Below are 15,819 nucleotides of genomic sequence, written 5' to 3'. Positions count from 1 at the left end.
TTCTTCAGCTTTGCTGCGTTTTTAGATTGTGTAGATCTGTTTAATTTGTCCCTTTTCACCCTATTTTATCCTTTTCCCTTCTTCCTTCCCCCCTCTTCCCTTCGACTTCAGGAAGCTATTTGGGGTCATAGATTCATATATATAATTCTCACTGTATATCTCTGTTTTATACATAATATATATATATTTTTGCTAGAACTTTGGCTGCCTGGTTTTTCGTTTTTTTTTTCCTTCCCTCTCTGGGAAGGAGACCCTGTTGTCGAGTTTCGGAGATTTGGCAGGAAGCCAACTCCAAACTTGCACAATACTGTTAATCTATACAAGTAGTCGAGCTATGTACTCATTGATGCACCCAATAGTTTTAATAGGTTTTGTGAAGAGCAGCTTTGTGAAGAGCTGCAAAACCATACTGAACCATATGACCTTACAGGGTCATATCCACATGTCCTCTAATTCGGTGCGTTATTACAGTATACAAATTTTTCCATTGCCTGGGTCAGACCTGGTGGCCTGGGTCACTCAGGCCACTTTTTAGAAAAATTCACGTCCCATCACTGTCTTTCTGTACTCCATCCAGGGGCTATGGCAGATGACAGTTTACCCATCAGAATTCACTAGTTTCTTAGTAAGAACTGCTTTTTTAATTACAGCTCTTGTCTTTCTGATTTTTATTTTAATTGTGAAAAGAAACATCTACTTCACTGATCATCAGACTAAGTTTTTTAGCCACTGTATGGAAAGGTGAGTTTTAAGGAAGGAGAAGAAGGAAGGGCAGGTTGTGGTTCCTTAGCCTTTTCTCATAGAGTGTTTTTCCCTTTATATGGGACATTGCACAAAATGTAAAACAAAACAAAAATTAAGAAAAACCCAACACTGATATGTTGAGAGAATATCACAGGTAGACAACAAAAGCTTTTGAAAGAAAAGTGTTTCTTGACGCTATGATAGATCACTAGGCATCCTAAGCAGCTTCACTCTGGGGAAAAAAAAGACAAACCAGAAAAAAAATTTTTAGATCAAAAGGAGAATCAAGACTTGCTTGGTTAAAGGATTGTGGTTATTGTCATACTGTGATTTTCTTTTCATACACACTGGGTGTTGAATGATGTCAGCAGAACAAAGAAATTTGGCAAACGCTGTTAGGTGGGAGAATTTATGTAAAATGAAAGCTGTGGCGAACAGGAGTATACAGACATGCACACAACAAAATGTCTGAGAAATCTGGGCTGTTAAAAAATGGCAACACTGGATAACTGGCTTCTGATAGCTATTTTTACAGTACCAAAATGTCGGTATTAGCGTTGAACTCATGAAGAGAATTTGAGTCTTACTTCATGTATATTCAAGCCTCCAAGTGGATAATTTCTACCACGACTTCAGCAAGGCTTTTGACACTGTCTCTCACAACATCTTCATAAGCAAACTTAAGAGATGCGGATTAGATGAGTGGACAGTGGGGTAGATTGAGAACAAGCTGAATGGCAGATCCCAAAGGGTTGTAATCAGTGGCACAAGGTCTAGTTGGCCTGTCACTAGTGATGTCCCCCACAATTCAACATTGTTTAACCTCTTCATCAATACTTGGATAAAGGGTCAGATGCCTTCTCAGCATGTTCGCTGTTGACACAAAACTGGGAGGAGTGGCTGATACCCCAGAGTGCTGTACTGCCCTTCAGAAGGACCTCAACAGGTCAGAGACATGGGAAGGGTGGAACCTTCTGAAATTCAGCAAAGACAAATACAGAGTCTTGCACTTGGAGAAGAATAACCTCAGGCACCAGGATAGGCTGGGGGCTGACCTGCTGGAAAGTAGCTCTGTGCAGGTGGGCAAAAAGCTGTTCATGAGCCAGTAGTGTGTCCTTGTGCCCAAGAAGGCCAATAGTATCTTGGGGTGCATTAGGAAGAGCATCACCTACAGGTCAAGGCAGGTGATCCTGCCTCACTTCTCAGCTCTTGTGAGGCCTCATCTGGAGTGCTGTGTCCAGTTCTGGGTTCCTCAGTGTAAGAGAGACATGGAGCTCCTGAAGCGGGTTTAGCAGAGGGCTACAGAGATAATTAAGGGGATGGAGCATCTCTCTTACATGGAAAGGCTGAGGGAGCTGGGTCTATTCAGCTTTGAGAAGAGTCAACTGAGAAAGGACTTTATTTATCTATATAAGTGTCTGAAGGGAGGGTGTTAAGAGGATGGAGCCAGACTCTTCTTGGTGATGCCACGCCATAGGATGAGGCAACAGGCAGAAACCAATCCACTGGAAGTTCCACCTGAATATGAGGAATAACTTCTTTACTGTAGAGGTGACTGCGCACTGGAACAGATTGTCCAGAGAGGTTGTGTAGTCTCACTGATTGGAGATATTCAGGAACCATTTGGATGCAATCATGTGCAGTGTGCTCTGGGATGACCCTGCTTGAGCAGGGAGGGTGGACCAGATAACTCACTGTGGTCCCTTCCAATTTTACCCATTCTATGATTCTGTGTGTGATTGTGTGGACAAAGTTAAAAACTCATGTCACAGCAGTTAAAATCATTATGTTTCTATCCACATGCTGACTTTACTCGGGATGAGTAGCATAAATCAAATAATATATTTCATCACACATATCTTTTGATCCAGACTACTCCATTAGGTTACCAAGCAATACTTTCATTATTAAAATTAAACTATTGGGTTTGCTCTAAATGTGTGTGTTGGTAATTTCAATGGTGTTGAGTATTAGTTCTTTTAGTATATAAGGAGAACTCTTACTGTTTGCATAATCATCTTTAGGTTCAAGATATATCACAAAAGAGTTGTCAAGATAACGTGTTAATTTTTTTGTTAATTATACTGTTGCCAAGGGAAAGGTATTGGCATATTTAAGTGTAGTATTGAAAGATGTAGAAATTGTTTTGTATGGGCACATAATACCTGTAAACATAAAACACTTATATTGATAGCTGTTTCAAGAGCCACAGATCAGCTGTAAATGATAAAAAATAACAAGAAGTTGCTTTTTTTATGACAAAATGACTCTGAACATTAATATCTTTTGAGTAAGAGCTGTTCTTTTGGCCAAAAAGTGGTTCTAATCATATTTCGAAAGTATTATGTTCTCAACCACTAAGCAACTGTAAACATTAAATATGTTTTATAAAAGCTGCTTTTCAAGCTACTGCCTGCATGTCTATGAACATAATTTTTCTTTAAAATTGCTTTCCAGCCACTGAGCTATTTTTTCATATAAGCTCAGTTCTATTTATAATTTTTCAGAGAAGAAACAACTGCAAAGTTTCAATGGCACGAGGCAGCTCTTCAGTCATGACAAGTAATCATGTTCTACCTGTCTTCTCATAAAAACACTGAGGATAATGTTAACAAGCCAAAATTTAAATGGCTTTTAATGGATATTTTGCATGGAAAGTGAAGGCATGTCTAGTGTTCTTCTTCCCCATTTTTGTATAAAACTCTGCAGTAAACCAAAATAATAAAAGCATGGACATGACTGATATTCTCTACTAAGATAACTAGTTTAAGAAATCAGTCAGTGATGGATTGTGTGAACCAATCAAGTCATCATCAGCCCTAGAGGAGGGTGAAACAGAAGGCAAAATAGTCTCAAGACTGCTAAGCAAATGGGAGTCACTAAACCAAATATGATTAAGGGCTTTAATTCTGTGTGCAGAAATAACTCCATGTGGCAAATTAGATGTAATCCTAGGAAGGCCTGGAGTGATAAGAAAAGTGTTCATGAGAATCTGGCTTAACAAGAGCTAAGAGAAAAAAATCACTGATCATAATTATGCTGTTAAGGACATATTTTTCTCTGTTTAGGGAATCCCATAAGGCTTAAAATCTACTGCAAAGACATTGCAGTATATTATTATAAAAATAATATATATATATAAATATATATAAAAATTATAAAAATAATACCTTAGGAAAAGAAAATCCACATAAAACAGAGGTCTAAAAATATCTACAGAATGACGAACAGCATATACTAGAGTATCTTTAAATGGAATGTCAGCCAATTAGTCAGTGTATCTGTCTGTCAGCCTTGAATTTAATGAGTCCTAGGTACTTAAAGTTTCCCCTTATTTGTAGTAAGGAAGACTATGGGCAATCCAGTCCAATATCTGTTCTGTACACTGTAGGTTTTTCCTAATTAAGGAACCATTATAGATCTTGTGGGAACATGAGTTTGACATCCCTCCAGCCTTTGCTCAACAAGGATCCTGATAGAGCTGACTGAAACCTTTCCACGAGACATTTTTGCTAAGTTTCTATAGAACTGAAAGGTGCAAACACGTAATTCTCTCAAAACTTATGAAAAACCAGATGGGTGCTTAGTGAGTCATCCAACAGGTTAGCTGATGACTGGAAAATTAAACAGGTGGTTCCCATATTAGAAGAGAAGCATTCTTTTCATCACCCTGACAGGCTGAGCACTAGTTGGCTTTGAACCCATAGGCTAGGCAGTCTTCTCTGAAGCTGGGAACTTGGTGGGTTTGCCTGTGCCCTGATTTCTCTTCCATGAAGTTGATGACAGGGCAGGTTGTCAGGTTCCCAGACAAGCTAGTCAGTCTGCAAGTTAAACAGGTCATAACTAAATAGGAAGACCAATGGCAATGAAATAAGCTGTTTTCTTTGCTAAAAACTTGGCAGTGCCAGTATTGTTTTCTGGAGAGTGCAATACTTTTTTTCTGGAACGATGCAAGATGAAGTGAAAGTCCAAAACTATCTGAAATATCACAGTAAAGTAAATTCCACTGTCTAGACATCTTTACTTACCAGTTATGCCTAAGCACCTTTTGTGCAGAAGCCAGCAGTAAATGTGAAATCACGGAGGAGGATTAGAGAGGCAAAGATTGGAAATAGAGGAGGAGTCTTCAGGCAGGTGTGAAAGCAAAGAATGACAGCAGAGGAAGAGGAAAAGTTTTACAGATTGCAAGAGCTACTGGAGAGAAATTGACACTTTTAATACTGCCCTGGACTTGATTCAAATTGACACTGTTAAAGATACTGCTGTCATTTTTGTTAACAAATCTCGAGAGCGACCTTCTATTTTCATAAGAAGCTCAAAGGATATTAATGAATAAACATTTAAGGTATGAGCATTCCTATGGAACAGTCTTGAAGGGACAAGGAAACAGCAAGTAGTAGGTTCTTGAGGGAATAAGAATGCATCAAGTAGTAGGTAAGGGGACCTCTAACCAAGGATTTCCTGACACACCATTCTGTACCAGGATTGACAGAAAATGTTGCTGCTGGTACTCTCAGAGGTGTAATTTCAGCTAAACATTCACATCTTTTTACACATTGTTAACAACGGACGATTTTCACTGGATGGTTTGTTGACTGCTAGTCTTCCCACTGAGGTTGGCATGATGTTTTGGGAATAGAGATTCTAATTGGTAAAGAATAATATGGGTCCCAACAGACAATCCAATAATAACCTGGCCAGGAAACCTACAGCTGGAGCATATCTCCTCAATCATGTCTTTCATCTTCCATTTGTGTTTATTGCTTTTAGTACACAAGCATCAATTTTATCATTTGTTCTGATCTAAAGGAGTATCCTAACATATCCGAAACATAAGATAATTACGCACCTAAGATTCTCACTTTGTAGGAATATTACCTTAGAAGCCTATCTAGCCTCTTGTTTCTGTAAATGTCCAGAAGTAGAGGCTAGGAGAAAGTTAAACACATATTTAGGGAGATTATAATGTCACAATCTATCTGGGACTAAGTTTTATCCAAGCACAATTTACTTATTGCTTTCTTAACTCTTAAAAAGGATGGTTGTTTGGGTTCACATGCATGTCAGATATTTCTCTAATCCCCATTTTGTTAAGTATAGTGACTGTACATTCCCTAAACTGTTCATGTCATTCTACAAAACATTTCCTTTTTCTATTTTTAACATTTTTACCTTTCAGTCTGGAAGATAAAAAGTGTGTAGGAACAGATAATTTAGCTTTGTTATAGTCCTACCTACAGTATACATCTTTATCATGCCACATGTTTTTGTCTCCTTTGTAAATTAAACAGATTAAATCTCTAAAGTTCTACGTGGAAAACTTTTCATATCTCCATCAATTTTACTGCTTCTCTCTGAGCCCGTTACTTTTGTTGTCCTTTTAGCAATAGGGCAACAGTAATCAATATTTTCAACAGCCTTGAGAGAATTCAGATGAAAAAGGTGCCTGAAGGGCAGGTTTAAGTGCTCAAGCCTACAATTTATGGTCTTACAAGAAATGATACAGACACAGATGCTCAAATTATCAGCCCTACTTTCTACTCCTCTGGTTCAGTAGCTACAAATTCATCTACTTTTTTTGCCGCTTTCACTACATATCACCTCATGCCTGAGTGCAAACCAAACCCTTTCAGACAGTGATCAACAGATGCTTGATAGTCCCGGGATTCTTTCATGATTCTTCAGTGATTTTGAATGAATCCTTTGTTCACATGTTTTAAGTCCTAAACCAATAATAATCACTGAGCATAATCCACTGAGACAAGTGCCTTGCTGTTCAAAGAGTGGATGGTCCTGTGTGCCTTCAAAAGATCATCCAGGTGCTAGTTCAGCAGGAGGGAAAAAAGATCTTACCCTGGTTGAATAGAAAAAATAACTTTACTATGATATATTAAAGCACTGGTTTTGATAGTTTTATTTGCAATGCCTGTGGGGGAATAAGGAGGGGAACTATTAACATTTGTGGAGGGAGAGGCAGTGACTGAACATAAGTAAACAACTGCTTTTATTTCACACAACCCAGATTCAGACACTGGTGTACCAGGAATTGTTGCAACATAAAATGTTGGATAATCAGTTCCTACATCAGCTTTTCTTTGTAACAAATAAGCAAAAGCAAATTATAGCCTTTCCTTCTGAAGAAAATCTTACATAAATGACCTGAAAGGCACCAAGGTGTCAGACTGCCTGCCTGAATCAAAAGATCGCAGCAAGGCATCAGCTCCCTAAATTCCAAAATCCATATGAAGCTAGTAATTGAACTGGCAAGTTGTAAAGAAGGAATCCTCTCTTTGGGCCACTGCACAGCAATAAGAGATCTCTGAACGGCTGATTTAAAGGAAAGATAAGGGATAAGAACTGCACCAGCACATCCTACTGATTTACTATAGAGCTGAAGTTGTGGCAGTTCAGTAATACCTGTACTGCAATCTGGATGCTTTATATTTTAGCCACCTTTATCGATTTACTTTGGTTAGCACAAGGGGACAGTAACAGTGATGACAGGACAGGTTTTATGGCAGCATACTACAAGATACTTTGGGACACTAACTCTTCAGCTACCTTGCAGGAATGCCCTAATGGTTCATTTCCAGTGCTGCTGTTGTCCAGATTGCTTATATTAAAGAATACACGAGCTGCACTTCTCACACTGCAAATGTGTTTTATGATTTGAGTGTTGACTTACTTGTGGACACAGTGTGCATCATGTCAGTACTGCTCTTATTAACAGTCGAGATTTTAGGCTCATTAGTAAGGTCTTGTTCATGAATGCTTTTCATCAGCACATTCTCAGGCCAGATGTGTAAAGGTAACTTGGCACTGAGAGTTTTACAAGCATCTTGTGGGTAGGTTTTCATTTTTTTTTCCTTATATGACTAAATGCAGGGCACGTAAATGGTTTTGAAAGCCCTAGTCAGTCTTTAGACTCCCAAATATCTTTTAACATCTTGAGCTGTACCACTAAGTTCTTCAAGCAACGCTGAGAATCCCTTATCTGTAGGCACCTAAATTTTACTGACCTACATTATAAATGTGAGACAAAATGTTCTTGAAATTTGGCTAGGTACTTGAAGCAATATCTATGGAGCCCAACCAGATCAGACACAAATCAAATTCAGCACTACTACAGTAAGTGAGGGTATGCCGTGCAGGGTTAGACATCCACATGCATTTATTTGTCTAATTCCAAATGAAGTATCTTAGCACCTACCTGAAACTTTAAAAAAAGTAAAATTCTATTAATTTTTTTTTCCATGGGCACCTAAAATGTCAGCTAAGTCTGTCCTCAATCTGCTTGCACACAGGACCATCTGAACTTTACACTGCTGAGCAGCTAGAAGCCAATTAATGCCTAAGCACTGTCAGAAACCATAAAGTAGATATACCTAATTCTTTTTCGGAAGCCAGTCCGTGACATTTTCAGAGTTCAGAGTTACATCCCATGCAAAATATGGCTGGAGGAGAGGTTCTATTATGTTTTTTTCATTTTGCAGTGAGGTAGGTAGAAAACTCACACAAGATGTTGCAAATGCAGCTTTAATACTTTCCTTTTTTACAGTATCCCCTCCTCGTGTTTTAACCACCAGAATCTTTGTAGTTTTTTTCTCTTCCTCTTTTTTTTGGCCTGATGAATATTTAATGATCCTACATAAAACAGATCAGCTTCCTTCTTTTTTTCAAGAGAGTGATGGTCTTGAGAGAGCATTCACTTAGGAGGTACGAAATAAGCATTCAACCACCATATAACAGAAGAGTGACTCAAAATAATTTGTAGCTCGTGTATCCACTGGGCATTCAGGGCGGTAACATCATTTGCTCCTGCATTTTGTCAGAATAAGGTAGCTTTAAACTGTTAACGCAGAAAAGGGTTCAAAATTGTTTTCCCTAGTAAATAATTTCTGAGAAAGAAGGCATCTAGGATACAACTTTTCTCTTTGGAATTTCTTACAGGCTATAGCGCCCTTTTGGTAATAAGCTCACTTGTATGGATCTCATTGTTAGGCATCTAAATAACACCAAATAGAAAAAAAAGATGCATCTGAGCTTATTACATTTTGCAGTGGCTCTTTTTATGATTCATGCCCTCGGTATTTCTGCACCGTACTTGTTGTGCATAAAAGCACCGTGTAATGTCACTTCTCTGTTTTATAGGTGTAGTCTTGAAGATGGTGAAAAGTGAGAAGAAATACTCATTGCAGAGCTTGATTCTTAATGCTTATATGTTACCAGAACAGACAAAACACAGATGAGGGGGTGTGTGCAAGGAAACTGGAGGAAATTCACATTAAAAAACAGTATGTCTTTTTAAATATGTTTGTGAAGGTGTCAGGGAAAAGAAATAAAATTTGCTGAAGAGAAAAAATATGCAATAAAAAGTTAGGAAATGGATGAAAAACAGAATAAGATTTTAATGCTCATTAAAAAAATATGGGCATGATTAGTTTAGTGAGTTAAGATGATAACCATGATGTCTGTTTGTATATATGGGGGAAGGACTGTGCATGGATTATTTAAAATGAAGGTTTGGCTGGGGTTTTTTTGTTTGGGTGGTTGGTTGGGTTGTTTTGTTTTGTTTTCCCTTTTTCATTTAATTTATTTTGTTTTATTCAGGATTGGGAAGAGAGAATTTTCTTTTGCAATTTTTACCACTCTTGATCTTTGGACAAAATCAATAGCTTGGATTGTATTTTACTTAGAAATTTTAAGGAGAAGACAAGACTCCCTGAATACTGAATACAATTAAATTTTAGATAGTTAATATGTAGGCCTGAATTTAAGTTTTAACACATGTAGGTTAATCTCTAAAATGATAACACAAAAATATTTTCCTATGAAATGTAAAACTCCTTTTTTATGAGTTAAGCTATAAGTTGCAAGATATCTGGGCGATATTAGGTGCATTTAATTTTAGCTTTGGTATTTCACAAGTTCACAATTTTATGAATATCAAGGCTTCCTTACCTCACAGATTTTAGAACTTCTGAATAAACATAAAGTTGTTGGGATAGTGGCATAGGAAGGCAAATTTTTAGAACAGAATCCTCATTACAGTCAAAGAAGGGTCATACTGCACTTCAGCCTGGACAACAGCATTTATCATTTTAATTTTACCTTTCCTTACTCTGTTTTTAGGTTTGTTTGGTTTTTTTTCCAGTATTGCTAATTTAAGCATTGCTTTTTATCTGATCTCCAGAGACAAGTGATTTTGGTCATCAAAGTAGAGACAGAAATGCAAATCGGGGAGGGAGGGTGGAAATCCCAGAGCAGGCTCTGAATAACTTTAATGAGTAAATGATTTAAACTCTTATCTGTTAAGAATTGTGGAGTTTCTACCTTGATCATTTTAACAGCACAAGTACAGACTTAGGCATTTTGTACCACCTTTAATTAGAATTTTCTGTATCATAGCTGTGCCATACAAATATTGAAATATTTGTACCAATGCATTTTGGTGTAGTCACAGTTTATTATCATGTTGTTCTGGTATTTTTTTGTCTTGTGCCTTGTTTAAAGAACATTATACATTAAAATAAAATGGAGACATTTAAGAAGCCCTCAAATAAGATACAAGAGCTTAAAATTAAAATTATAAAAGAATATATATTGCACCCTTGCTACAGGGACAGTTTAGCATCACAGTCTGATTTGACCTTTTTTTTTTCAAAGTTCAGGTTTTAATTAAGGAAATATAATTTTTCATGAGGTTTCTTTAAAAAAACCCAAACAGATTAAAGGTGAAATAATTGGAAAATATATAAATAGCTATGTACACCTTGAATGACATCAGGAGAAGGCTGTGTTGTAGTCACTGGTGTTAACTAATTGCTGTGATGACTCAGAATTTTCAAGTAAGAGAAATTCTTCTCAAAGAAGAATCGTTGTAAATGTAATAAAGATTAGTCAGTCCATAGTGCAATGACAGCAGAAGAAGGCAAACAAATGTTTTCTTCTTACATTTTGCATCTGGGAAATTAAACAGATAAGCCAAGTTTGAACTTAGACTTTTTGTCAGAGCTTTCTGGCTACCAGTTATGCCCCTGAATTTTTAGTTATTGGTAAGGAACAGAAGAACATGATAAAGGAATGACCGTGGAGAAAGGAAATGAAACTACATACAGTATTACCTTATATCCTACAGTGATTCCAGTAATAAATCCCAATTTCCTACTTTTATATATAATTATTTGATCTCACTGACTTCAGTACTTTTTAAAGGGTTCTCTAAATGAAACATATGCCAAGTGATTTTCTGAGTAGTTATATTCTTAAAGGTTTTGCTTGCAGTCATCAGCCTTTCACTCACATTTTATATGGATCCAAGGCTGTGCTTACCTGAGATATGGAGGAATGTAATAGAATTCATGAGTGGAAATCCTGACCTGGTGCTTTATTCATTATTTTACCCAGTGATAACTCTCCATGAAGAGGGAATAACTTCTACTGCCATTGTTTTTTCAGTGTAAGCTTTTGACAACACTGGAATGACATGGAAAGGAGGAGGGTAAGCCACATTGGGTGGTGGGGGAACTCAGGACAGTGGGGAAGAAGCCATGGGAAGTCCCAGAAAAAGACACCTTGAAGCCCTCTTGTGGGTGAGTTTTGGTGAAGAGCTCCTGCTGAAACTGCTCAGAAATCCTCTGACTAAACATCTGGAGAAGTGATATGTTTTGAATATATATCACTTCTGTCTGGGATACCTTATTCGTGACGATTGTATAGATGTGAAGTGAGAACATCATGCAGACTTTCTGAGTGGTGATTTTCAACACTACCTTTTAAATAGAATTATAGAATCAGCCATATTGGAAAAGATCTTCAATGTCATAAAGTCCAACCCTTGATCCAACGCTGCCGTGGTTACTAGATCATGGCACTAAGTGCCACATCCAGTCTCATCTTAAAAACCTCCAGGGATGGAGAATCCATCATCATCCTGGGCAGCCCATTCCAATGTCTGATCACTCTCTCTGTAAAAAATTCTTCCTAATATCCAAGCAAAACTTCCCCTGGCAGAGCTTAAGACCCTAATACTCAGATAATGAGGCAGAAATTCACTATTTTGGCATAAATTAGAGTTGATGTGCCCCTATGTTTCTGATATTGTGCACACATCTGTCTCAGCACGTTTCTTCTCTCTCAGGTGGTAACAGACAAATGTACCTACAGGAGTTTGGCAGCCCTCCCTGGTAACTGGACTAGGTTTCACAGGTCACACACACTTGTTTTTTCTCTTCACACATTGTGCTAGCAAATATTTAATCCCTGTCATAAAGTTTATCTGATAGAGACTAACAAATACTCTTTTCATTGTTAGAAATACCTTCATTTTTATCATCAGGAAGATAAACACCTTTAAAATCTGATCTGTACTGTATGTTCATCCATACTGCACTATGTCTCATCCAAACTAGACAAATGAAATGCCATATTGAATTATTTCTCTAACACAGGGGAAAAAAATGGGGCCCCTGGTTGTTTGAATTTTTTTCCATAGATACTTGAACTGCACACAGGAACACAGATTGTATTCCAATTTGCATAACACCAAATATTATATACTGAAAGTCTACTGGGATTAGCTAATATTTTTATGGCAATTTTCATTTTTTTAATCCAAATCAGAATCTGACAGAATTTCAGTTTTAAGGTAAAACAATGTCAGAGTTATAAGAACTGCAACTGTATTCTCACATATGAAAACAGGGAAACTCAAGTTCTTAGATAGATTTATGCACCTGAACAATTCATAACCTCATTCTTCTCCTCAATTGTTTTTTCCCCTAATCCCCCATCTGCATTTAGAGACTCCCTTCTAACAATGAAGTAGGACTGCAGTATGAGAAATGGAGCCTAGCCAGAACTCCCAGGGACCATATCAATTTTGTTTATTTATTTTGTTTGCTGTTCCATGTTTTGTTTCTCCAGTTCCACATGAGACATATGATCTTATATGTGTACATTAGCAATTTTTTTTTGTTATTTATCTATGGGAAACAAACAAAAAAATCCCATTTGCTGAAAAAGCTCACCTTATTTTTAGAAGGAATAAGGTTCTTTCAATCCAGAGAGTTTTGCGAGACTAGTTATTGTACAACAAAAAATACTGCATATTGCAGTATACTCTGAAAATACAACTGAAAAAGTTACAAAGAGCATATCTTTCACTAGGCTGATGAATTCCCATGATCATTTATTTTTACAGATGTTCACAACAGTTCTGAATGTTTTTCCATTGTATTTTTAAATTCACATTTCAGTGAATTCCCAAGTATTCCTGCAGATCTTATGTCCCGATTCTGCAAAGCAATATGTTGTTTGATCTTAGCATTAATTTCAAGCATACTGAAATACTTCTTTAAAATAGATTTAAAGCATGCAGCTTTTAATTTTAAACCACTGTTTGTGTAAAATGTCCATTGTGTACGTGGAATAGAAGATAACCTACACTGATCACATGCTTATTAAACTAAGAATAGTAAGAAAAATTCTACTAGTAGTATTTAAAACAAGGGGGAAATAATATGAGAATGTCAGACAGTTGCTGTCAGAACATTTTATCTAAAGGGATATTTTCTCACCTGTGTTTTAGTACAGTGATGATATACAACATTCAGTGCTATTCTTTTTTATTTTGGCCAGAGGCCATAGGAAAGACTGATGACCTTTAAAGATGCTTTTCCATACACTTGTTTGTTTGGTTTTTTAAGAAGATCCTCACTGTGCCTTTCCTTTACATTTTTACAGTAGAAACGGTATTTCACACCTTGGTAATGTTCAATACATTTGCTTTTGCTACTGGTCCCTTTCATCAAGCAGATCTTTAACTTGTGAGCAGAAAGTTCATTTTCCTTTCTTGTCCATTTTTCATCTAAGGACCACACTGATGTAGTATTTTCTTGTTTCTCAAAGCTATGCTTATGTTTTGAAGTACATATACTGTTGCCCTGGGGAGTCGTCAGGACCTAATCTTATTGGGGAATCAGAGATATACGGAAAAAATATTTACCTTTCTTTTAATATTTCTTTTTGTGCAAATAAAAAGAGTTATGACATGTAGGTCTGAACAAGTAACTGTTTTTTCTTAGTTTGCTGACCTGGAAGATTAGGGGGACCTAAAATATTACTTATTTTGTAATCAAAGCTTGAAATTTACCAACCAGAAAGATTTCACCTTTCTTAATATTATTTCAGAGAAATATGTGCTGAAGCTGTTCAGTATAAATTTGGAAATATCTTTGATTATGCTGAACTTAATTTTTTCAGTTCTTTTTCTACAACCAAATCAAAACAGTGTTTAGGACTGTGTTCCCGAGATAAGGAAAAAACCCACTAAAAAGCCTTGTGGAGACTTTTTAACATGTGAAATGTTTATCACTAAAATCTTCACTGAAGATCAATTCGCTTTTGCAATATGGCTATTGCAAACTTCTGTGTAGGTTCATTGGTTCAGTTGGGCACTAAGAAATGGATCTGAGATCAGCTTGGAGACTGCATGATACCCCTATGCATATCAAGATGATTTTAACAGTAGAGCTCCCAGCATGTCAATGTGCAAGAAGAACATAATTGCAGATCTGTAAGCATAGTTAAAATTTTCATAAATATTAAACGTTTCTAGGATTTTTTGAGGATTTTACATAGATATATTCCAGAATTTTTATCCTCTCTCACGTGACAAATATCAGCATAGAGTCTCTTTTCCTTTAGAAGAGGCTTAGCATTACATCCTTTTTTCTGCACACCTTGAGTATTTCAAAAGTGCAAGCATAAGTAAGTGGTTTGCAGGTCACTCACTATTGATTGTGCTTGTCTCTGATCCCAACCAGCTTAATGCATTCCTGTGTTTGTCATTAGACTGCTGAGCTCTGATCACCCTGATGACATTAGGTGGGTACACTGTACAGTTAAAGCTGAGGCTACTGGTTTCAAACCATCCTCGAATTTACTACAGTGGCTTTCACTGATTCACAGTTTTATTAAGCTACCAGTAAGAACCTGACAAATCATATTTCTATGCTTGAAAACCCTACTGAGCCTGTAAAAGGCAGGTGATAATACTGCGAAGCTGCATTGAATTCTAGTAGAAGTTAGACTAACCTGAAGGAGGAATATATTTCTGTTCCCAAGTATATAGGTTATACTGTCACTCTTTTACAACATCATTAATGTTTACCATCCCATATGTATTATATTACACTGTATCCAGATCACCTCTTATTAGGGAAAATTATAAACCTAGAAAGCAAAAGGTTCAAGTAACATGAAGTGAGTGATTCTTGGCCAAGGGCACTTGGCCACAGCTCTTCCAGGTATTTACAGAGGACCTTATTCTGGTGTCAGCCTCAAAGGTGACCCCAGATCTGGAGGTGTCTATTCACAGCTGGCTCAAGGCACTAGACAGGCTGTGGTGGAGGCCAAAGAGCAGGACTGTTTGGGAGTTAGGCTCACAGTCAGCTAGCTCCCTACAAGTATTGTTACTGCTGCTGTGCAAAATGGGGGCAAGGTGGAATGAGGAATCTGAGACACGTAAGGTAACCTGAAAGACCCAGGCAAGTATAGGTATTTTGTAAGCAAGATATAACTACAATAGCTCACAGATCAGGTATAAACTTTGTGACATGTTACTCCTATTATGGTTTGTGTTTTTAAAAGCATGGCCATATTTTAACAAAATGGTAGAGCTGATGGTGACTCTTCTGAGGACAGCAGTAAAGGTGACCAGACAGCTCTGCAGCTGGCACTGTGTCATAAACCACGAGCCAACCCATGCCATGTACATGCAGGACTCAACCAAATCCCTACTCTTTCTTCCCGGTTGCAAGCTCTACAAAATGAAGTTTTAGGATCAGTGTCAATATCAAAAGGTAAAAAAGGAATCAAGCTCTCTGTCAAACCACAGTTTTACATAAGTGTCACTCCAGTACAAGAGAAGTTGCTTCAGTTATCTAAAGTTATCTTGAGTTATCTAAAGATACTGAGAGTTGTGTTTCCATCTGCAGAAAGTGTTAAGTGCTATACTAGGCAAGTGTGATACTTTTGGAGAAAAGCTAGAAAACTGAAAAAAAAAATTTTTTT

The 15,819-nt window shown here is 37.1% G+C and overlaps 1 protein-coding gene across 9 annotated transcripts in view; it reads left to right on the top strand.

Annotated features, from left to right (window-relative positions):
* The window catches only part of CDH12 (cadherin 12), a 576,725-nt gene that overhangs the window by 450,291 nt on the left and 110,615 nt on the right, over positions 1 to 15,819 (top strand). The window lies entirely within an intron of this gene.

Source organism: Pseudopipra pipra, chromosome 1 (assembly GCF_036250125.1).
Source record: "Pseudopipra pipra isolate bDixPip1 chromosome 1, bDixPip1.hap1, whole genome shotgun sequence".
Classification (NCBI taxonomy): domain Eukaryota; kingdom Metazoa; phylum Chordata; class Aves; order Passeriformes; family Pipridae; genus Pseudopipra; species Pseudopipra pipra.
The sequence above is the reverse complement of the archived record's forward strand: the minus strand, read 5'-3'. Positions and strand labels throughout refer to the sequence as shown.